This window comes from Phyllobates terribilis, unplaced genomic scaffold (assembly GCF_046119375.1).
Source record: "Phyllobates terribilis strain yellow unplaced genomic scaffold, ASM4611937v1 Scaffold_321__1_contigs__length_2177432, whole genome shotgun sequence".
In the NCBI taxonomy this organism is placed as follows: domain Eukaryota; kingdom Metazoa; phylum Chordata; class Amphibia; order Anura; family Dendrobatidae; genus Phyllobates; species Phyllobates terribilis.
In genome coordinates this window covers 148,001-173,557 of record NW_027363081.1, presented here as the reverse complement: position 1 = coordinate 173,557, position 25,557 = coordinate 148,001, and the positions used below count along the sequence as shown (strand labels likewise).

The 25,557-nt window shown below is 43.6% G+C and overlaps 1 pseudogene; it reads left to right on the top strand.

The window, feature by feature from the left end:
- Positions 1-24,825, top strand: part of LOC141221139 (uncharacterized) — a 47,400-nt pseudogene extending 22,575 nt beyond the window's left edge.
- Positions 24,826-25,557: the final 732 nt, after the last annotated feature.

Here is a 25,557-nt window from a genome sequence, read left to right as displayed (position 1 = left end):
AAATGTTTTTAAAATCCGAAATGTTATCCTACTGAAATGTATGTTCAGTAAATGCACTCAATACTTGGTCAGGCTCCTTTTGCATCAATTCCTGCATCAATGCGGCAATGTGGCATGGAGGTGATGAGCCTGTGGCACTGCGCAGGTGGCTTTGATAGCAGCCTTCAGCTCGTCTGCATTGTTGCATCTGGGGTCTCTCGTCTTCCTCTTGACAATACCCCATAGATTCTCTATAGGGTTAAGGTCAGACAAGTTTGCTGGCCAATCAAGCACAGTGATACTGTTGTGTGTAAACCAGGTATTGGGACTTTTGGCAGTGTGGACAGGTGCCATATCCTACGGGAGAATGAAATATCCATCTCCAAAAAGCTTGTCGGCAGAGGGAACCATGAAGTGCTCTAAAATTTCCTGGTAGACGGCTGCGCTGACTTTGGTCTTGAGAAAACATAGTGGACCTACACCAGCAGATGACATGGCTCCCCAAACCATCACTGATTGTGGAAACTTCACACCAGACCTCAAGCAGCTTGGATTGTTGCCTCTCCACTCTTCCTCCAGACTCTGGGACCTTGATTTCCAAATGAAATGCAAAATTACTTTAATCTGAAAACAACACCTTGGACCACTGAGCAACAGTCCAGGTCTTTTTCTTCTTGGCGCAGGTAAGACGCTTCTGGCCTTGTCTGTTGGTCATGAGTGGCTTGACACAAGGAATGCGACACTTGTAACCCATGTCCTGGATACGTCTGTGTGTGGTGGCTCTTGAAGCAATGACTACAGCAGCAGTCCACTCCTTGTGAATCTCCCCAACATTTTTGAATGGCCTTTTGTTAGCAATCCTTTCAAGGCTGCGGTTATCCCGGTTGCTTGTGCACCCTTTTCTACCACAATTTTTTCTTCCACCCAACTTTCCATTAATATGCTTGGATACAGCACTCTGTGAACAGCCAGCTTCTTTAGAAATGACCTTTTGTGGCTTACCCTCCATGTGGGGTGTGTCTATAACTGTCTTCAGGACATCTGTCAAGTCAGCAGTTTTCCCCATGATTGTGGAGCCTACTGAAACAGACTAAGGGACCTTTTTAAATGCTTAGGAAGCCTTGTTATTTGTTAATTATTCTAATTTTCTGAGATAATGACTTTTTTGTGTTTTCATTGGCTTTAATCATCAACATTAACGGAAATAAACACGTGAAATAGATCACTCTGTTTGCAATCACTCTATATAATATGAGTTTCACTTTTTTTATTGAAGAACTGAAATCAAATGACTATTTGATGATATTCTAATTTAGTGAGATGCACCTGTGTATATATATATATATATATATATATATATATATATATATATATATGCATTCGCATACATGGTAGTATGAAGAAACACATATATTTATGTACAGTACAGACCAAAAATTTGGACACACCTTCTCATTTAAAGATTTTTCTGTATTTTCATGACCATGAAAATTGTACATTCACACTGAAGGCATCAAAACTATGAATTAACACATGTGGAATTATATAGTTAACAAAAAAGTGTGAAACAACTGAAAATATGTCTTATATTCTAGGTTCTTCAAAGTAGCCACCTTTTCCTTTGATGACTGCTTTGCACACTCTTGGCATTCTCTTGATGAGCTTCAAGAGGTAGTCACCGGAAATGGTCTTCCAACAATCTTGAAGGAGTTCCCAGAGATGCTTAGCACTTGTTGGCCCTTTTGCCTTCACTCTGCGGTCCAGCTCACCCCAAACCATCTCGATTGGGTTCAGGTCTGGTGACTGTGGAGGCCAGGTCATCTGGCTTAGCACCCCATCACTCTCCTTCTTGATCAAATAGCCCTTACAGAGCCTGGAGGTGTGTTTGGGGTCATTGTCCTGTTGAAAAATAAATGATGGTCCAACTAAACACAAACCGGATGGAATAGCATGCCGCTGCGAGATGCTGTGGTAGCCATGCTGGCTCAGTATGCCTTCAATTTTGAATAAATGCCCAACAGTGTCACCAGCAAAGCACCCCTACACCATCACACCTTCGCCTCCATACTTCACGGTGGGAACCAGGCATGTAGAGTCCATCCGTTCACCTCTTCTGCGTCGCACAAAGACACGGTGTTTGGAACCAAGATCTCAAGTTTGGACTCACCAGACCAAAGCACAGATTTCCACTGGTCTAATGTCCATTCCTTGTGTTCTTTAGCCCAAACAAGTCTCTTCTGCTTGTTGCCTGTCCTTAGTAGTGGTTTCCTAGCAGCTATTTTACCATGAAGGCCAGCTGCACAAAGTCTCCTCTTAACAGTTGTTGAAGAGATGTGTCTGCTGCTAGAACTCTGTGTGGTATTGACCTGGTCTCTAATCTGAGCTTCTGTTAACCTGCGATTTCTGAGGCTGGTGACTTGGATAAACTTATTCTCAGAAGCATAGGTGACTCTTGGTCTTCCTTTCCTGGGGCGGTCCTCATGTGAGCCAGTTTCTTTGTAGCGCTTGATGGTTTTTGCAACTGCACTTGGGGACACTTTCAAAGTTTTCCCAATTTTTCGCACTGACTGACCTTCATTTCTTAAAGTAATGATGGCCACTCGTTTTTCTTTACTTAGCTGCTTTTTTCTTGCCATAATACAAATTCTAACAGTCTATTCAGTAGGATTATCAGCTGTGTATCCACCAGACTTCTGCACAACACAACTGTGTGAATGTACAATTTTCATAGTCATGAAAATACAGAAAAATCTTTAAATGAGAAGGTGTGTCCAAACTTTTGGTCTGTACTGTATATATGATATGCATACATATTTTAGGGCACTTATCTTTACACTCTTTCCTCAGTTCGAAATGTAATTAGGTAATGGCTGTTAACAGCAAGGAAGACCAAGCCGAATTTCAGTGAGAGCTGCTCATAGGATTGCTGGAGAGGCAAATCAGAAACCCCCCTTGACTGCAAAAGACCTTCAGAAAGATTTAGAAGACTCTTTAGCTGTGGTACATTGTTCTACTGTTCAGAGACACCCGCACAAATATGGCCTTCATGAAGGAGTCATCAGAAGAAAACCTCTCCTGCGTCCTCACCATAAAATTCTGTGTCAGAAGTATGCAAAAGAACATCTAAACAAGCCTGATGCATTTTGGATACATGTTCTGTGGACTGATGAGGTTAAAATACAACTCTTTGACCACAATGATCAAAGTTATATGTGGAGAAAAAAGGGCACAGAATTTCAAGAAAAGAACATCTTGCCAACCTTCACAAGCATGGAGGTGGATCAATCATGCTTTAGGGTTGTGTTGCAGCCAATGGCACGGGATCATTTCATGGGTAGAGGGAAGAATGGATTCAATGAAATTTCAACAAATTGTTGATGCAAATAAAACACCATCTGTAAAAAAGCTGAAGTTGAAAAAAGGATGGCTTCTTCAAATGGATAATGGATTCTAAACACAGTTCAAAGTCCACAATAGACAACCTCAAAGGCATAAGATGAAGGTTTTACAATAGCCCTCACAGTCCTCTGATCTGAACCTCATTGATAATCTGTGGCTAGATGTCAAAATAGCAGTGCATGCAAGACGACCCAGGAATCTCACAGAACTGGAAGAATTTTCCAAGGAAGAATGAATGAAAATTCCTCAAACAAGAATTTAAAAACTCTTGTCTGGTTACAAAAAGCGTTTACAAGCTGTGATATTTGCAAAAGGTGGTGTTACATGTAGAGATGAGCGTTGTTCTACTCGAACTGTTCGCCAATCTCAAATTCGAGCTGTTTTGGACGGTGTTCGAGCCGGTTGGCGAACACGAACAATTTGAGAAAAATTCGGCTGTTCGAGGTTATGTTCGATAACTGTTCGTGCACCAAAATCATAACTGGATTTTTTCTCAGTAATGATGAAAATTAATGTTAATACGCAGTTTGAGTGTACAGCGGGGTGGGGGAAGGGGCAGGGGATGGATCTCTGCAGGAACAATGAAGATCTCCATTTTTTTTTCTCTTTCCCGCATTTGCAGTGGGGAGGTGCAATCTGTCAGCCTATCAGCAGCGCACACACGGAGCGAAGTGCTTTTTTTCACACAAGCAAGGGCATGTGTCATTGGCAGTGTATGTCACATGTCCTTGCCCTATAAGACCAAGCCATTTTCCCCGTCGCCACCATTTTCTCACTGCTGCAGCTGCGTGTTATACGGCACTGCTGTTGCTGTGTGCGCTATACCTTGTTAATTTCAAGCCAATTTTCGCACAAATCTACAGATAGCTTGGGAGTAGGGAATAGTTGTGATTGCAGTCCTTTTAAGGACTAGGTTACAGCATTTCCTACGACTTTTATCAGGGAGGTCTGTGCTCTTAAATAGATAGGTTGTGGGAGTAAAGACTAATTGTAATTGCAGTCCTTTTCAGGACTAGGTTACATGAGTTCCTATCAGTTTTTGCCAGGCAGGTCTGTGCCAGTGCTGTGCAAGTTTTTTTCACAGCATTTGGCTGAATCTAGCAAAGCTAATCCTTTTTGGCCTATTGCAGAGTGTGTTAGTCAGTGGAGTAGCCTATCTGTGTTGCAAGATATAACACCTGTGTATAGAATACCAATTTTTTTACTGCACCTAGTGAAGTAAAATCTTTTAGGCATAGCATCATTCTATTAGTCCATCTATACTGACCTCCATCAGGTTGCAAACTGAATATAATTTTTTTCTGCATCTAGCTCTGAAAAAATATTTGGGCTTCTAGCGGTGTGTGGGACTTGGTCTATTAGTCCATCTATGCTGACCTCCATCAGGTTGCAAATTAAAAATAATTTTTTTCTGCATCTAGCTCTGAAAAAATATTTGGGCTTCTAGCAGTGTGTGGGACTTGGTCTATTAGTCCATCTATTTTTTTCTGCATCTAGCTCTGAAAAAATATTTGGGCTTCTAGCAGTGTGTGGGACTTGGTCTATTAGTCCATCTATACTGACCTCCATCAGGTTGCAAATTAAAAATAATTTTTTTCTGCATCTAGCTCTGAAAAAATATTTGGGCTTCTAGCGGTGTGTGGGACTTGGTCTATTAGTCCATCTATACTGACCTCCATCAGGTTACAAATTAAAAATAATTTTTTTCTGCATCTAGCTCTGAAAAAATATTTGGGCTTCTAGCAGTGTGTGGGACTTGGTCTATTAGTCCATCTATACTGACCTCCATCAGGTTGCAAATTAAAAATAATTTTTTTCTTCATTTATCTCTGAAAAAATATTTGGGCTTCTAGCAGCGTGTGGGACTTGTTCTATTAGTCCATCTATACTGACCTCCATCAGGTTGCAAATTAAAAATAATTTTTTTCTGCATCTAGCTCTGAAAAAATATTTGGGCTTCTAGCAGTGTGTGGGACTTGGTCTATTAGTCCATCTATACTGACCTCCATCAGGTTGCAAATTAAAAATAATTTTTTTCTGCATCTAGCTCTGAAAAAATATTTGGGCTTCTAGCAGTGTGTGGGACTTGGTCTATTAGTCCATCTATACTGACCTCCATCAGGTTGCAAATTGAATAAAAAAATTTTCTGCATCTAGCTCTGAAAAAATATTTGGGCTTCTAGCGGTGTGTGGGACTTGGTCTATTAGTCCATCTATACTGACCTCCATCAGGTTGCAAATTAAAAATAATTTTTTTCTTCATTTAGCTCTGAAAAAATATTTGGGCTTCTAGCAGTGTGTGGGACTTGTTCTATTAGTCCTTCTATACTGACCTCCAGCAGGTTGCAAATTGAATATAATTTTTTTCTGCATCTAGCTCTGAAAAAATATTTGGGCTTCTAGCAGTGTGTGGGACTTGGTCTATTAGTCCATCTATACTGACCTCCATCAGGTTGCAAATTAAAAATAATTTTTTTCTTCATTTATCTCTGAAAAAATATTTGGGCTTCTAGCAGCGTGTGGGACTTGTTCTATTAGTCCATCTATACTGACCTCCATCAGGTTGCAAATTAAAAATAATTTTTTTCTTCATTTATCTCTGAAAAAATATTTGGGCTTCTAGCAGTGTGTGGGACTTGTTCTATTAGTCCTTCTATACTGACCTCCAGCAGGTTGCAAATTAAAAATAATTTTTTTCTGCATCTAGCTCTGAAAAAATATTTGGGCTTCTAGCAGTGTGTGGGACTTGGTCTATTAGTCCATCTATACTGACCTCCATCAGGTTGCAAATTAAAAATAATTTTTTTCTGCATCTAGCTCTGAAAAAATATTTGGGCTTCTAGCAGTGTGTGGGACTTGGTCTATTAGTCCATCTATACTGACCTCCATCAGGTTGCAAATTGAATAAAAAAAATTTCTGCATCTAGCTCTGAAAAAATATTTGGGCTTCTAGCGGTGTGTGGGACTTGGTCTATTAGTCCATCTATACTGACCTCCATCAGGTTGCAAATTAAAAATAATTTTTTTCTTCATTTAGCTCTGAAAAAATATTTGGGCTTCTAGCAGTGTGTGGGACTTGTTCTATTAGTCCTTCTATACTGACCTCCAGCAGGTTGCAAATTGAATATAATTTTTTTCTGCATCTAGCTCTGAAAAAATATTTGGGCTTCTAGCGGTGTGTGGGACTTGGTCTATTAGTCCATCTATACTGACCTCCATCAGGTTGCAAATTAAAAATAATTTTTTTCTGCATCTAGCTCTGAAAAAATATTTGGGCTTCTAGCGGTGTGTGGGACTTGGTCTATTAGTCCATCTATACTGACCTCCATCAGGTTGCAAATTAAAAATAATTTTTTTCTGCATCTAACCCAGCCAATAGTTTTGGCCTAATACCACAGTTTGGCCACTCAGCTCTGCTCGGTTACCATCCATTGTTTTTTTGTGCAAACAACTCCAGAGTTGTGAATTAGTTAACCACCAAAATGAGTGGAAAAAGGCCTGCTGCTGGTGGAAAGGGGAATAGGCGTGTTGGGAAGGGGAAAAAAGGTTGTGTCCGTGGGGTAGGTGCAGAAGAAAGACCATCTTCCAGCCAAACTAAAATGTCTACTTCTTTTAGCGGACAATGTGATAAGATCCCTTTCTTACGGCCACGCCAATTGCTACAAATTCCAGATGAGGCACAAAAACAGCAGGTGCTTCAACGGATATCAAGTGCTCCTTTAAGTGGGCTCTCCTCCACATCAACTTCAACATCACAAATACTCCAGTCCTCAAAGGTGTCACCCAAATCGCACTTGCTTCCTCACAGCTCCCAAATCTCCAGCTGCCCGTCTGAGTATGAGGTAGAACAGATGGTTGAGTCTGCAGAGCTGTTTACTCATACTATAGCCTGGGAATCAGAGGTCGACTCCAGCGCTTCTGTGAATCCAGACGAGGAAATGATCTGCACTGATGCCCAGAATCTTTATGAGTCGGATCCAGGACCAGACGCAGAAGGTTCTGACCATAATGTAGACCCTCATTCCCAAACTGTAACTCCTGTTGGTGGAGACAATGAGGAAGACGATGATAAGACTCAAATACCTGATTGGAGCGACAACTTTAGTTTTTTGTCAGGGCAGGAACAGGTTGGCTCTGAGGACGACGGGTGTGATAACGCACAGGGTGATGATGATGAGGTCGGAGATCCCACTTACTGTCAACCCACAGTCAGCCAAGAGATGAGGTCAGCAGAGGAGGTGGAGGAAGATGCTAGTGACGACGAGGTCAGGTTGCGCCTTCCTGGACAGAGACGTAGTACTGGAAGCACGTCAACAACTGCATCCTCAAACACAACTCTGCCTCTCACCACAAGTCGTGGTGGCTCTTCAGGTCGCATGGGTGCTAAGCCTTGCATAGCCTGGGCATTTTTTCAGATCGATAAAGATGACCCAACTCATGTTATCTGTAACATTTGTCAGCAAAAGCTAAGTAGAGGCCAAAAAATACATAGTTTGAGTACTTCATGCATGAACCGGCACATGGACATGAAGCATAAGTTGCAGTGGGAAGCTCAGTGTGCTACAATGCGGTCTAGCCGGCCGGGCCAATCACCGTCTGCCATATCTTGTGCATCCGCGGCCTCTTCATCCTCTGTGACTGGGGGGACAGCAGTCACACCTGTTTTGGGGCGCAGACCTGCCACCTCTTTACCCGCAACAGCCAGCGTGATTGGCAGGTCATCATTTTCTTTGGAGGTGGTAACACCAGCTGGTCTTGAGCGCTGTCCGACATCGATAGCACCACCTTGGATCAAGGCAACCTAACATGTCCGCCTGCATCTTCCTCACAGACCGGCAGTTTGCCGGGGACACCCTTATCAACCCCGTCTAAGCACAATAGCCAGCCCTCGGTCCCTCAGATGTGGACAAGTAAAAGACCATTTCCTCCTAGCCATGAGAAAGCTAAGAGGTTGAATTTCACCATCTGCAAGCTCTTGGCTACAGAAATGCTGCCTTTCCGCCTGGTGGACACAGAGGATTTTCGAGACCTTATGTCCGTCGCAGTGCCCCAGTACCAGATGCCCAGTCGGCACTACTTCTCAAAGAAAGGTGTGCCTGCGCTCCACCAGCATGTCGCACACAACATCACCGCTTCTTTGAGAAACTCTGTGTGTGACAGGGTGCATTTCACCACAGACACTTGGACGAGTAGGCATGGACAGGGGCGTTACATGTCGCTGACTGGGCACTGGGTAACTATGGTGACAGCAGGACAAGGGGCTGCTGTCCAAGTCTTGCCGTCCCCACGAGTTGTGCGTCAATCCTCTTTATGTCATTTTTCCACCACTGCTTCTGCCTCCTCAACCTCCTCTCGGTCTTCCACCTGCACCCAAAGCCTGTCTGGTCATGCCACAAGCTTTCTAACTGCGCAGAAGGGATCCTGCACACCTCCTTACTATGCTGGCAGTAGGGCTCAACGTCATCAGGCGGTTTTTACATTGAAATGTCTGGGAAATGTGAGTCACACAGCTGAGGAGTTGTGGTCAGCTCTGGAGAACCAATTTCATGAATGGTTGTCTCCACTGGACCTGAAACCAGGGAAGGCCGTGTGCGACAATGCTGCAAACCTGGGTGCGGCCCTTCGCCGGGGCAATGTCACACACGTGCCTTGTATGGCTCACGTGTTGAACCTGGTTGTCCAGCAATTTTTAGCCCACTATCCCAGACTAGATGGCCTTCTGCAGAGGGCACGGTCGCTGTGTGCTCAATTCCGCCGTTCGCATCCCGCAGCTCAGCGACTTACATCTCTACAGAAGTCGTTGGGCCTGCCACTTCACCGGCTAAAATGCGATGTGCCTACCCGGTGGAATTCAACTCTGCACATGTTGCAGCGACTGTGGCAGCACCGACAAGCCCTGGTGCAATACGTTCTGACGTATAGCCTGGGCCAACGAGATTCAGAGGTGGGGCAAATCACGCTGGAGGAGTGGTCTCAGATCAGGGACCTATGCACCCTTCTGCACAGTTTTGAAATGGCGACGAAGATGTTTAGTGCTGACGATGCCATTATCAGCATGACTATTCCGGTGATTTACATGCTGGAGCACATGTTAAACAGAATTCGGAGTCAGGTGGTGGCACAAGAGGAGGTGGAGGAAGTAGAGGAGGAGGAGTTGTATGCGGAAGGGCTAACATCTGCAAGGTCCAGACGGTCGGCAGCACCAAGGCGGCAGGCATGTGAGGGTGGGGGAGATGGTTTTACCAGGGCGCATGGTAGCAGCCAAACTAGTGAGGAAGGTGCAGGAGCCCAGGAAGAAGTGGAGGACGAACTGATGGAAGACTCATCAGATGAGGGAGACCTTGATCACATTTCTGTTGTGCGAGGTTGGGGGGAGAGGACAGAGGAAGGAAGCATGATTGTTACCTCGCCACCAACACAACAGGGACTTGGTGCTCCTGGATGCGCAACACACATGAGTGCCTTCTTGCTGCACTACCTGCAACATGACCCTCGAATTGTGAGAATTAGAAATAATCCTGACTACTGGGTTGCCACACTGTTAGATCCCCGGTACAAAAGTAAATTTGCAGAAATTATTCCTGCCATAGAAAGGGATGCACGCATGCAGGAGTATCAGCAGAGACTGTTGCAGAATCTTACATGTGCTTTTCCACAAAATACCAGTGGTGCACGTAGTGAATCTCACAGTTCCAACTTGTCAACCGTGGGACCGTCAAGTGTTCAGCACTCAAACCGTGACAGAACCACAGTATCTGCTGGTAACATCAATTTTGCGGAATCATTTCACCACTTTTTTAGCCCATCCTTTGCAAGGCCACAGGAGACAAGAAGTCTGACACATAGTCAACGCCTAGAGACGATGGTACAGGAGTATCTCCAAGTAAACATTGAAGCCACGACTGTGTCACTGGACCCTTGCTCTTTTTGGGCTTCCAATCTGGATAAATGGCCGGAGCTAGCCACTTACGCCTTGGAGATCTTGTCATGCCCCGCAGCCAGCGTTCTGTCTGAACGTGTGTTCAGCGCTGCTGGTGGTGTGCTGACAGATAAGCGCACGCGGCTCTCCACTGATAATGTAGACAGACTCACGTTCATAAAGATGAACAAATCATGGATCCGAAACGACTTTTCTACCCCTGTGTCATCCTGGGGAGAGTAAAAGCTTGATGATTGGTTAAAATCACCCTACCAACCGTTTTAAGCTTTCAAATTACTAATCATGTTTATCTGTATCTTGACTGGAAAATAATTTGGGCTTTGTAGCAGTGTGCAGCACTGATCCTATTAGGCCATCTATACTAAAGCTTCACCAGATTTAAAATTAAAAATAATTTTTAGCTGCATCTAGCCCGGAAAATAATTTTGGGGCTCCGAGATGCGCAAGGCACATAAGTGCCTTCTTGCTGCACTACCTGCAGCATGACCCTCATATTGTCAGAATTCGAAGTAATCATGACTACTGGGTTGCCACACTCTTAGATCCCCCAAACTTTTCGATCAACCTTTTCATTTTAATAAAGACCAAAAAAATGGTCATTTTTGAAATTATAAGCATTAGCAGGTTGTTAGAAACTGAAATCAAACAGTTTTCAACTCAAAACTTTATTCTAGGTGATGTTACATTTTCACATAGGACCCCTTGTTCGAAAGGAGCTTCTGAACTCTCTCGTCCATTGAATTTGTCAGGTTTTGGATGGTTTCTGCTTCAATTGTTTTGCATGAGGACAGAATACCCTCCCAGAGCTGTTGCTTAGATGTGAACTGCCTCCCGCCATCATAGACACTCCTTTTAATGATGCTCCAAAGGTTCTGAATGGGGTAGAGGTCAGGGGAGCATGGGGGTCACACCATAAGTTTGTCCCCTTTTATGCCCATATCAGCCAGAGATGCAGATGTTTTATGTGCAGCATGAGATGGTGCATTATCATGCAGAAAAATGATCTTGCTGTGAAATACACGGTTCTTCTTCTTGAACCATGGCAGGAAGTGCTGTTTGAGAAAATCCACATACATTATGGAGTTCATCTTTAGCGCCTTCAGGGATCCTAAAGGGGCCGACAATCTCTCTCCCCATGATTCCAGCCCAAAACATTACTCCACCTCCTCCTTGTTGGCGCTGTAGCCGTGTTTGCGTGGGGTGTCCATCAACCAGCCATCCTCCACTCCATCCATCTGGACCATCGAGCGCTGCACGGCACTCATCCGTGAACAAAACAGTTTTGAAATCAGTCTTCATGTAATGTTTGGCCCACTGGAGCCGTTTCTGCTTGTGTGAAGTGGATAGAGGAGGTCGACAGGATGGCGCATGCACAGCTGCAAACCTCTGAAGGACCCTGCATCTTGTTGTTCGGGGGACGTTGGAGGCACAAGCAGCTTCAAAAACTTGTCTGCTGCTATGACAAGGCTTTTTTGCCGCTGCTCTTTCAACCTGACGTAATTGCCTGTAGGAAAGAGTCCTCAATTTGTCCTTATCAGCACGCACACGTGTGTACTGTGAATCAGCTACATACTTCTTGATTGCCAAGACACTTCATCCTGATCATCGCACAATGTTGATTGTAGTCATGCCTTGACCTAAACACTCCACAATTTGTTGCTTCTCAGCAGCCGACACATCCTTTTTCTTTCCCATTTTGGCAGAAAATGTAGGCTGCTTAATAATGTGAGAGAGCCTTCTTAAGTAGTCTTGCCTTTCATTGGACACACCTGCCAAACTAATTAGCACAGGTGTCTGCAATTGCTTACAGTGATATAAAGAGCCCTGACACACATCACCATCAATGAGTTTAACTGACAAACAAACAAATTCTTCCCTTATCACTCCTAAACACTTTTTGTATAATAATTTGGAACGCAGTGTACATGTGCTTTTCCACAAAACACCAGTGGTTCACGTAGTGAATCTTACAGTTCTAACTTGCCAACCGTGGTCTGTATGGAGTTGTTCAATAAAGGGCCCAAAATTAAGATAACATAGATGGGAGAGGTCTCTATGAATAGGAATTCCTAAGTATTTGATACCCTGTGAGGGCCAGGCAAAGGGAAAGTTGGACTGGATGGAATCCTATATGGATTTGGGGAGGGAGACATCGAGGGCCTCAGACTTCGCTGCATTGATTTTAAAATTTTACCATGTAACAAAGTGATCTATTTCAGCCATAACAGCATGGATGGATATATGTGATTGAGTGATATATACTAGGACATCATCAGCAAATAGAGAGCACTTGTACTCGGTGCCTCCCACCTCAATCCACCTAATATTGGGGTTATGGCAAATTGATGAGAGCAGGTGCTCCGTCACTAGGATGTATAAGAGAGGGGACAGAGGACATCACTGCCTTGTCCCATTGGTGATTGTGAAAGGTGATGAAAATGTTCTGACGCACCCCCTGGGCCTTGGGACACCCGGAGCCGGACCCTTTTTGGTGGATGCTGGTGGTTGTAGTCTTCGTGGCGGCTACCCAGTTCCGTGGCTCAGGGCGGTCAAACCAGTGGCGGAACTATTTATGTGGTTTTCATGTTTAAATGTCCGACTACGCCACCCGTGGATTGCGGTCAGAGTGAACCGCCGCTACAGGGCAGACCACTGAGGCTGGTGTTGTGGGTGCAGCAGAGCGTAGCATAACTCCCCACGGGAGGAGTATAGCCTCAGGGCAGTGTATGCGGAGGATGGGGGTGATGGTGCAGGGCAGCAGCAGTAACGACACGGAGTCAGTGATGCAGTTCAGGGCCTTTACTCACAGTTCTTATTATCCAGACCACGTCTGCAGGTAACGGCTGCCCACGTCGTACTGTGCTCACCAGGTGAGGGGCTCAGACAACTCCCAGATAACTTTGGAGCACTTCACAGGACCCCCTTTGTGTGTCCTTTGTCTGGCCTTTCTTACCAACACTTCTGTCCGGCTGCCTCGGGCCTCCTCTTGGTAAACTTGGCGCCAGTTTCCCTGACCCTATGTGGTGCCTTCCTAGCGGGTGTAGCGAGGGGCTGCGCCACATAAAATGTCAGAGCCTCCGGTTTCTAGCTGAGGGTCGTTTCCTGCCTCCACTAGTTCGGGGACCGGTCTCCCCCTTTGGCCTGACCCCTCCACGCAGGTGGATTCGGGCGTGCGGTGGCGACTCGCCCGTCCGCACCCCTGGGATCCCTTCATTCCTCGTTCCTGGAGCCTTCTCCGCTCCTCTTCCTTCCTTCTCCCTCTTCCAGGCCTGGGCCTCTGTTACTAGGCCCGCCTCCGGAGCAGAGCTCATGCAGAGCCCCTGCTCCCTGCCACTTCTGCTCAGACTTCTCTGCACTGAACTAAGATGGTGCCCACCTTTTATACTCCCTTCTCAATGCACCCAGGAACTGCTTCCTCCCTGCTCCTGCACTACAGGGTTCCCCTTCCTCAGTGTTCCCTCCCCCCACTCCAGCCAGGGACAGGGACTGTCGTGCCCATCTCAGGGGCATATTGGTCGCCCTGCCCCACGGCAATGTGGTGTAATGCATGCAGGTGTCGGGTCCTGATCCACACTCCATCCTTACCTGAGAGTGAGATATCACACCTCTGGGTGAGGTGCAATACGTCTTTAGCAACCGAGCCCTCAGGGTGCTACAGTTCCATTTATCTTCAGCCTAGGTGACGTATTGCGATACAGGGCCGTGATTTTGGCTATAAAAGGGTCCCCTAGACCCCTACCCCAAGCTTTTTAAGAGAATCATATATGGCATGCCAGGAGACTCTATGGAATGCTTTCTCAGCATCCAACGAGAGTATCTAATTACAAATTTTTAACTGCATCTAGCCCAGGAAATACTTTGTGCCTAGTAGCAGTGTCTGCTAGTAAGCGGATTATCCCGGCTGTTAAGCAAGCTGCACCACCTGTAGTTTAGACACTTAATTTTTTCAAAGGAAATGCTTCGGGACCATGGGATACTTAGTGAAGAGCATCAGGAGGCACCCCAAGGCATAGGGGCTGGGACTGGCAGTAGGATGCCTTGCGGTGGACAGCCGAGCTCGATCCTTATAAAAGCTTTTTAACTGCAGCAGCTTTAGTGGACGCTACTGGAGCTGGAATTACCGCGGCTGCTGGCATGAGACTTGCCCTCCAATAGATCCTTGTAAATGGATTTAAAGTGTATTCATTCAAATTAGAGAGACAATTTAAATTAAAAAGCTTAGAGCTGCCTCCACCACAGGGGGGCTCGCTCGACCCACCAGCGGACAGGCACCAGTATTGGGAGAGGGGGGCTGGCTGTCAGGGTTCACCGCGGCTCTGGCACAAACCCGGCGACACGGAGGTGGCACGGGCAGGAGCGGACTGGCCGTGTCGGCTTCTCACTTTTTGGATTTTAGAAGGGCATGACATGCCTATATCTGTGTCTCCCCCTCCTTTTACTCCTCCACCTCTTTTATTTTCGCATGACTATATGTACTTGTCACTTTTCCATGTGTTAGTTATGTCTTCTGAGCAGTTTGTCAGCTTTTGGACCGAACTCGAACACTACGGGGGTGGCTCAACACTAGTTACATGCAAGGTGTCCAAACTTTTGCATCGGCCCATTTTGTAATTTTGACCATGGGTGTTTACTCACAGTGGCATGTAAAGGTTTAAAGGGAATTAAGTTAAGGAAGGATTCCTTATCTTAAATGAACAGGATTTAAACAAACAGTTGTCTATACTAGAGAGGAAGCTACAGTGTCTTATAACTGGGACATCCGTTCTCCTAAGAAGACCTGAAGATGCAGTGCCACAGCAATGAGTGTGTGGCCCTCATCGAATGGACTTTGAGAGTACTAGTGAAGAGTCGTACCGATGCACCTCAGCCAGTGAGGTCCTCACAAATCAACTGGGAGCTCTGAGTTGCCCTGAGGGGCTGTAACGACACATCTCAACCTGTATGGTCCTCACAGGGATGATGGACCTTCCCATAATGGCTTGCTGGACTGTTGTAGCTTTTAACAAAAGTTATGTACCACCACATGTAACCATAAAGTTCTTGACTCTGCATAATGGAGGAGAAACATTAATAAAGTGTTGTGCCTGCTATCTGATATATATACTGTACTTGTCATCAAGTTCTTGTAAAGTAAAGTTTATTTTTGGATTTTGGTCTCCTTCATTTATCTCCATACCATCTGGACTGGGCCTGCTAAGTACAGTGGCAGCATATGGTCTTCGGAATCGGGAAATATGACTCCGCCAATTTAAAGTCTGTGATGCAACGTGGCATTGGTGGATGGAACAAGACATGATGTCCCAGATGAGCTCGATTGGATTCAGGTCTGGGGAATGGACAGGCCATTCCAAAGCATCAATGCCTTCATCATGCAGGAGCTGCTGACACACTTCAGCCACATGAGGCCTAGCATTGTCATGCATCAGAAGGAACACAGGGCCCATTGCACCTGCATACGGTTTCACAATGGATCTGAGGATCTCATCCCAGTACCTAATGGCAGTCAGGGTACCTCTGGCTAGCACATGGAGGGCTGTGCGGCCCTCCAAGGAAATGCCTCCCCACACCATTATTGACCCACTGCCAAACCAGTAGTGTGGGAGAACGTTCTCCACAGCATCTCCAGACTCTTTCATGTCTGTCACATGTGTGCAGTGTGAGCCTGCTCTCATCCGTGAAGAACACAGGGCGCCAATGTGGAATCTGCCAATCTTGGTGTTCTCTGGCAAATGCCAATGACCCTTCACCATGTTGTACTGTAAGCGCAACACCCACTTGTGGACTTCGAGCCTTCATACCACCCTCATGGAATCTGTTTCTGACAGTTTGAGCTGACAAATAAATGTTAGTGGCCTGTTCCTCCTTGCACAAAGGAGGAGGTAGCGGTCCTGATGCTGGGTTGTTGCCCTCCTAAAGCCCCCTCCACATCTCCTGGTGTACTGACCTGTCTCCTGGTACAGTATATGCTCCATGCTTTGGACACTGTGCTGACACACAGTTACCCTTCTTGTCACAGCTCTCATTGATGTGCCATCCTGGATGAGCTGCACTACATGAGCAACTTCTGTGGGTTGTAGACACCGCCTCATACTACTGTACCTCTAGGGGTGAGAGCAATAATAAAATGCAAAAGTGACCAAAACAACCAAAAAGGATGAGAACAGAGAAATGTTCTGCAGAACCGCTCCTTTATAGGGGGTGTCTTGCTAATTGACTATCATTTCTACCTGCTGTCTTTTCCATTTACACAACTGCAGGAGAAATTGATTCACAATCAGTGTGGCTTCATAACTGGACAGGTTGATTTCACAGAAGTGTAATTGACTTAGAGTTACATTGTGTCGTTTAAGTGTTCCCTTTATTTTTTGAGTAGTGTACTTAACAGCCCCATACACGAGATAAGTGTTGGCTGAACGGTCATTTGGCAGATGGCTATTTTTCCCGACTCCCCCAGACACACAAATATTCCAGCTTTCTTGGGGTCTGTATGAGAGAGTCGCCTCCAGACTCCTCTAGCGGAGGATTATCTACAGGAAAAACAAACAATTAGCCTCTAAAATTCAGGATCCCAGATCCTTCTCTGCCCTGACATCATCTGTCGGGAGGCCCCCAAATACATTATATAGTCAGGCAACCCCGAATTCATTACTTCCATGCAACTTTAGTCTAATGTGTATGGGGGCTTTAAAATGTAACTCATTGGACGCTGCCTCTGGCCCGGCCTAATAGACTTTCGTACATTGCAGGCCCAGATATCATTATTAGGTATTTAAGTATCATAGTAACTAGGTAGCCCCATACTATCGAGTACTTGGGGGAGGAGGGGCATTCAGCTGAACTCTGTCACACCTTCTGAGATGCCATGTTTGCTTTTCACAGCAGCAATTGGTTAAACTGCCAGGGATTATGTTGCAGCGGCATCTGTGCCATCCCTGCGGTGAACATCTATGTTCTGCTGCTCAAAGGATTTAATTATTTTAAAACAAATGTTTAAGGTGTTAGAAAATAACAAAATGTGTCTTCTGCTTTTTGCATGTTTTTTTTCTTTTTATAAGAATTGTTGGTGCCTATTTTCTTTTGAAACATTTTAATTTCTGCTTTTTTTCTGGTGTTTTTCTTGTAATATAGGAAAGCCTGAGTCCAGAAATAAACCCCATAAAAAACTGTACATGGAGACTTTGGTATCAAATAATTTCTGCCCCAATATTTGTGCAAACAAAAAAGGTTTTATAAATGCATCAAACTTCTGTGTGTGAATCAGACATAAAATCTAACGAGATAGAAGATTACAGTCCGGGGAAGACGGGAAACATTCATATAGACGGCCGGTGGAGATGTAGTCAGTGACGGACTGTGGCTAAATATGTTTCTAGAGCCGTAGTAGAAGATGAAGATGTCGTCCTCATCATGACGTAGTTATTTCTCATGTCACGTGTAATGAATATCTCCTGCAGTATTGCTAATGCCGATTGCAGTGTCGGTAAATGAGATGAGAATTAGTGTTATGGAAGATGAGTCTATGAAAAACGTATTCAGCTACAGACTCCGAGGAAGAAACTGCTTGTTGTCTGTGGCCTAAAATATATAGGTTTTATTACTAGATGTAAAGAAGAAAACTAAATACTGTAAAATAATAAATCTCCTCATATTTTTCTCTAATTATCTCCAGTAATTGTATTATTACACAGGATTTTTATGATGTTACATCTACTTATCTTCTTCCCATTCAGGTCTCTACAATATTCGATCCGTTCAGTGACAATCTTCTATATAAGAGAGTTTTCCTGATTTACCCATCAAAACTGGATATGGACAAGGACAAGATGGCTGAGAAAATATTACACCTTACCCTAGAGATCCTCTTTCGTCTTACTGGAGAGGTGAGAGATTCTGATGACGTCACATTACATCATTCTTATCTATAGGAATAACAGATGGACAGAACTGGAGAGGTGAGGACTCTGGAAATGTCTGTACTGAGATTTATTAAGGTGTTTCTCCATTATCAGGATTACACAGTAGTGAAGAAGACTTCTAGTGAGCGCTGTCAGGACCCTATGTCTGAGGAATGGAGAAGAGCCCTGAGCCCAATCACGGGGCCTCCACCTCACCCCTTCATACATGAGGACATCAATGACCAGAAGATCCTAGAACTCACCTACAAGATGATTGAGCTGCTGACTGGAGAGGTGACACTGCTGGGAATGCTGGGACATTATACAGTAAAGCTATGAAGGGATCGCAATGGTGACATTATCATTGTATGTGTCAGGTTCCTATAAGGTGTCAGGATGTCGCTGTCTATTTCTCCATGGAGGAGTGGGAGTATTTAGAAGGACACAAAGATGTCATGATGGAGGTTCCCCAGACCCTCACATCACCAGGTAATAAACAGGACTAAATACACATGACCTATAATTATCTGTATGTAAAGAATGAATTCAGTCCCTGTATGTGTTTTCTCCAGTTCTATCCAGTAAGAGGACAACACCAGAGAGATGTCCCCGTCCTCTTCTTCCACAGGACTGTAAACAAGAAGATCCCAATGTTCCTCAGGATCATCAGGTAGATGGAGAGAAGATATCATGAGATCTTCTCTATGATGTGTAGACGGCTGTGAAGGTCTTGTGCTCAGCAGGGCTGTGGTGTCTGAGTCGGAGCCCATTTTGGTGCAGTCAGAGTGGTATAAAATGGACCGACTCCGACTCCTAAAATATATAATAAATTGGGTACAGTAGTTCAATGCAGTTTGTGGGGAATATTTTTTCATAAGAATTTGGGAAAGTTATGAAATGTCCTATAAATGTCTGTCCTATTCCTGATCTAAGGGTCTAGACATTTAGCTGAGATTAATCTGTGCTACTGTAAATTTATCCCTTAAACGTGAGCCGTGTATGAGGGAGTCGTGGAGTCAGTGTCATGGAAATTGAGGAGTCGGAGGTTTGGCTTACCGACTCCACAGCCCTGGTGCTCAGTCTTGTTTTATCCACCAGTATTATATGTTTTATACTTGTGTAATGAGAACGGTGGAGATGGCAGGATTAGAGCTGATCATAGATGGGACTTCTCCATCTGTCTGTGACTTTTACAATATTTGTTTCAGGGTGAAGATCTGACCCATATTAATACTACAGAGACATATGTGAGGGGTGATGAGCGGTGTAAAGAGGAGATTCCTACATATGACTACCCAGGTGAGTAGTAACCACTAAATGCAGAGAAGTCACAGATTCTTCTCAGTCACCGGCTGTGGCTGCTTTATCGGTGGTGTAGTCCGGCCGTATCACAATCGTGTGGTCACCATTCTTCCTCTAAACCACAACATTCTCCCCTACACAAAACTGTTAACCCCTTTCTGACGTTGTAAGTAATAATACGTTTCTGTACTCTGGACCTTATGGACCAGGTACGTATTATTACTACATGGCGATCGCACCTGCACACAGGCTGTGCGGGCGCAATCGCCACCCGGGTCAGCTGATTCTGACATCTGACACCTGGCACGCAGTGCCCGCACCGCTCCCGGCAGCACTTAGTGAGTGCGCAGAGGGACAGCAGCGGGGTCCAGATCGTTGCCATGGTGACCCAATGTCGTCATGATAACATCTGGGTCACCAGCCCCAGCAAGTTAAGTTTGATCATGCGCAGTGCATGATCAAAGTAACTTGTGTCTGCAGAGCTGACAGTTTAAAAGTTATAGCAGTGATCCTGCTCTGCTATACCTTATAACTGCGATCAGCCTGTTGTAAAAATATATTAAAAAATATATATTTTTACAAGATATATTAAAAATAATATATGGAAAAAAAAAACAACAATAAAAGCACACATATTTGGTATTGCCGCGTCAGGAACGACCTGCTTTATCATCATATTGCCAAACAAAAAGTGGAATAAAACGCGATAAAAAAGATGAATGTAAATAAAATTGGTACCGCTGAAAACGTCATCTTGTCCAGCAAAAAAGAAGCCGCCATACGACTCCATCAGCTGGAAAATGTAAAAGTTACAGCTCTCAGAATAAAACGATGCAAAAAAAAAATAGTTTTTATTGTGTAACAGCGCCAAAACCTAAAAAAACAATATAAATGTAGTACGGCTGTAATTGTACTGACCCGAATAATAAAGCGGCCTTATACATTTTTCCACACGTGGAACGGCATATAAAGAACCCAAAAAAACTATTCCTGAATTGTTGTTTTTTGTTTATTCTGCTTCCCAAAATTCGGAATAGAAAGCGATAAAAAAAAGTCACATGCCCAAAATTAGTACCAATAAAAACATCAACTTGTCCCACAAAAAACAAGCCGTCACATGACTCTGTCGGCTGAAATATGGAAAAATTATAGCTATCAAAATATGGCGATGCAAAAACTTTCTGAATGTCCTCATATGGTCCCTACAAGACCAGGTCCAGTCTTTGTGGCCAAACTTCACTTTTATGATCGACAACATTAAATGTGCAGTGAGGCCAAGTGTGAATTTCTGTACAATAGCAACAGACTTTCCCTTTATCCTGACTTTTCTATTTCTTCTAAAACCAACTAACTTCAAACAGGATTGTGATAAACTATACAGAAAACATTACACCTGTGCCATGATATATCTCTAAGCTGTGCGTGGCTGATGGCTGTAATATACATTTATTCACGCCTGCAGGAGATGTGTTGGCTCCAGCCCTGGTTTCATGGATTCACTCCACGTCATAAATTCCATTATGTTTTCAATCCTAAAGAATTCAGATTACTGCACAATCTCTCCTGAAATGGGGGCGCTAATACTTTCTCTACTCTTCTGGTCAGTACTCATAGTGGCTCTAATGGTCCATCATAAATGAGTGCCACTCCGATTTAATATTGGAGTTCTCCCCTTATACTTATATTGTTGTTGAGGATGTAACATAGAATAAAAAATGTCTTTTTTTATAGGTTTATTCTGTATGACAGTTTGATTGTGGTGGGATCGGCCTGTCTCACTTATGTGACTCTATAACTTCCTGGTAGTCTTTAAAAAAGGTCTCCATTATGTCTTCCCAATGCCCGAGGTCTAAATTTAAGACTCCTCAGCTCTGCAGTAGTATAAAAAGTTCTCTTTGAACGTCTAATATTTCTTCTTGGCACTCATCTGACAGAAAATATTGGCCCTTACGATAGTTTAGATTGCCAAGAGCCACCGAGCCCCATACTCCAATTACCCCAGAGAGGTTTCACCACTAGTTACTCACTACTTACTGATGGAGACTGTTGAGTTTGATCATTTCAGTAGATGCGTTATTGTCTATAGTCACAGTTTTTGACTATAGTAGTTAGTGACCAAATTTCTCTGATTTAACCCCTTCCTGCAGCCAGTTTTGTGTTCCTCTCTGGGCCCATTTTTCAAATCTGACATGTGTCACTTTATATGGTGATAACTCTGGAATTCTTCTCAAATGATAATAGGAAACAAATGGACCTTACAAATTATTTTCCTTGAATCCTACAATACCCTATGTACGGCTGAACACTACTATCTTGGCACATGGTAGGTTAAGAAGGGAAGGAGCGACATTTAGCTATTTGAATATAGATCTTGCTGAAATAGTTTGCAGACACAATGTATCGTGGTCACCTGGCAGCTCAAAAGATGGCCACCACAAACAGGCTTGGTGCCATCTACTTCATTTTCCAGATCTCACGAATTGTCTTGTTTATCACCGTTTAACCCCTCTTCATGGATCTGGACTTACACAGAGACCCCAAGGCTTGGGCCACGGTGTTACCTGGTGTTCTGTGGTGTGAGATGGGAATAAGAATAGTCAGGTAGTTGGGTCAGAACCAGGAGGGCAGAGAAAATACTAAATCAGAAGACACAAGAGTAATCAGTAAACGGGCCGAGGTCACAAGAGGAAACAAATACACAATCCGGGAGCTGAGCACAGAGAACTGAACCAGAGGAGAACAAGGCTGTATCTGGCAGCTTCCAGCAATATGCTTCCACCTTTAGTAGGTGCTTTCCAATTAGCTGAAGCAGGGAGCAGATTACTTCAGCTGGACAGCACACACCCATACTGCCAGACTGGATGGTACTACTGGTCCCAGCAACCCTAATCTTAGTGGCTGGACAGAAGCTGTACCTTTAACTCCATATTTGGGAGGCAGAATGAACAAACAGTTGAACACCACGCTCCACCGCTTCATCCTATGAGGTTTTCTATTAGATGGTCATTGTCCTGGTGAATAAGTGAATATTTTTTATAGAACTTGCCTTTTTTACAGACAATTTAAGTAGAAATGTTCAAAAATATAAAATTCAAGGATTTTTTATTAAAAAATAATAATTGGTTTTATTCTTGGCAGATGTCTGTACCAGGAGATCAGAGGAACAGCTGACACCTTCAATTTTCAAATCAGTTAATTTTCAGATTCCACAGGATACAATTAAAATGAATGACATTTCTCCAGATTTACCATCATCCCTTCACAGCAAAGATCTGTCATCTGATCCTTTGAAACAGGTCCTGTCTTCTGATTCATTACCGACTACTAAGGAAATTCAAAGTCACAAAATAAGCATTAAAAAACTAACTGTTCCTAATGCAAAGAAGCCATTTTCACATTCAGAATATAGAAATAGTTTTCCTCTCAGAAAGTCTTTTCTTAAACATCAAAAAATTCACACAGCGAAGAATAGATTTTCTTGCTCCAAGTGTGGGAGATGTTTTAATCAGAAAACAAGTCTTGTTAGGCACCAGAGAACTCACACAGGAGAGAAGCCATTTTCCTGTTCAGAATGTGGGAAATGCTTTACAGAGAAATCAAATCTTATCGCACATCAGAGAACTCACACAGGGGAGAAGCCTTTTCCATGTTCAGAATGTGGGAAATGTTTTACAGAGAAATCAACTCTTATCAAACATCAGAGAACTCACACAGGAGAGAAGCCATTTTCATGTTCAGAATGTGGGAAATGTTTTGTACATAAATCAAATCTTTTCAAACATCAGAGAACTCACACAGGGGAGAAGCCTTTTCCATGTTTAGAATGTGGGAAATATTTTGCAGTGAAATCTACTCTTATCAAACATCAGAGAACTCACACAGGGGAGAAGCCTTTTCCATGTTCAAAATGTGGGAAATGTTTTACAGAGAAATCTACTCTTATCAAACATCAGAGAACTCATACAGGGGAGAAGCCTTTTCCATGTTCAAAATGTGGGAAATGTTTTACAAAGAAATCTACTCTTATCAAACATCAGAGAACTCACACAGGGGAGAAGCCTTTTCCATGTTCAGAATGTGGAAAATGTTTTAACAAGAAATCTAGTTTTCTTACGCACCAGAGAACCCACACAGGGGAGAAGCCTTTTTCATGTTCAGATTGTGGGAAACGTTTTGTACAGAAATCATGTCTTAATATACATCAGAGAACTCACACAGGGGACAAGCCTTTTCCATGTTCAGAATGTGGAAAATGTTTTACACAGAAATCAACTCTTAGCAAACATCTAAGAACTCACACAGGGGAGAAGCCATTTTCATGTTCAGAATGTAGGAAATATTTTACAGCGAAATCAAATCTTATCAAACATCGCAAAACTCACACAGGGGAGAAGCCTTTTTCATGTTCAGAATGTGGGAAATGTTTTACAGAGAAATCAACTCTTAGCAAACATCTAAGAACTCACACAGTGGAGAAGCCTTTTCCATGTTCAGAATATGGAGAATGTTTTAACTAGAAATCTGATTTTGATAAGCACCAGAGAATTCACACAGGGGAGAAGCCTTTTTCATGTTCAAAATGTGAGAAATGTTTTAACCAGAAAGCGCATTTTGATAACCACCGGAGAACCCACACTGGGGAGAATGCCGCAACTACACCCAACTAGTCTCTGTACAGACAAGAAAGGCCCTAGCTGCTCAACTAAAAATGCCACCACAGACCTAACTAACTAATAAGCCGTTGAGAAGTTTCTCATACCTCCTGAGGAACCAGAGGGGAGGCCGCAACACACAAAACTCTGAGTGAGAAACAAAAACATTCATATAGGGCAAAGAAGGCAAGCTAACCAAAAATAAAAGGAACAAGTATAATGTCCCAGAAACCAAACATTGTTAGAATGAAAATGTACTAGGAGGGAAAGCAAACTGACCGGGAGGATAGTTTCACCTTTGTGGTGAAACTTACAAAATTCATCCTCACCAACTGTATATGTAAAACCTGTCCATTTATAATGACCACGGACAAGATAAAGATTCCCAACTCACATCAGGACCACAAGATCCCAGGTACTTTCAGCTGCATCACAACTAATGTAATGTACTTAATTATATGTACCAAATGTCCAACTGGGGGTCTGTATGTAGGGGAGACAGGGCAAAAACTTAAAACAAGGATGAATTCTCATCGCCACACAAAAAAAGAATAGATCTACTTGTGGCCACACATTTTTACGGCCACAACTGCTTATCCCTTTCCGAAACTGATAGTTCTGCTTCACGTCACTTGTCTTATCTATTGCATTATTCCTGTGCCCTGTTGTGCATAATTATGTGACTCTTCAGATTTTGTGTTATACTATGTCTGATGATGAGACCTGAGTAGTCTTGAAAGCTTACTGACTAATGGCTAACTGAAAAGATGGTATCAACCACTGAGGACTTTCAAATTTTAATATTTTTCTCAATACAGAAATTTTAAGATCTCTCCACAGGTGTTCAATGGGATTTAGACCCAGACTCATTGCTGGGCAGAACTCTCCAGCACTTTGTTTCCATCCATTTTCTGGGTGCTTCTTGAAGTATGTTTGGGGTCATTGTCTTGCTGGATGACCCATGACCTAGGACGCAAACCCAGCTTTCTGACACTAGGCACTACATTGTGCCCCAAAATATTTTGCTAATCTTCAGATTTCATGATGCCTTGCACACAGTCAGAGGCAGCTAAACAACCTCAAAACACCTTTGAACCTCCACCATATTTGACTGTATGGGCTGTAAATTTATTGATTATGCTTCCCCCCTTGACAAAGGAACATGCGGATCTCTGAAGATGGACCTTGAAATTGTTGATATTTTTCAACAATTTTGGTTCAAGTCCTCAGACAGTTCTCTTCTCCTTTTTCTGTTTTCTCCATGCTTAGAGTGGCACACATATGCACATAATGCAAAGATTGAATCAACTTCTCCCTTTTTTATTTGGTTTTAGTTGTGATTTTCATATTGCCCACACCTGTTACTTGCCACAATTGTGTTTGAACAAGC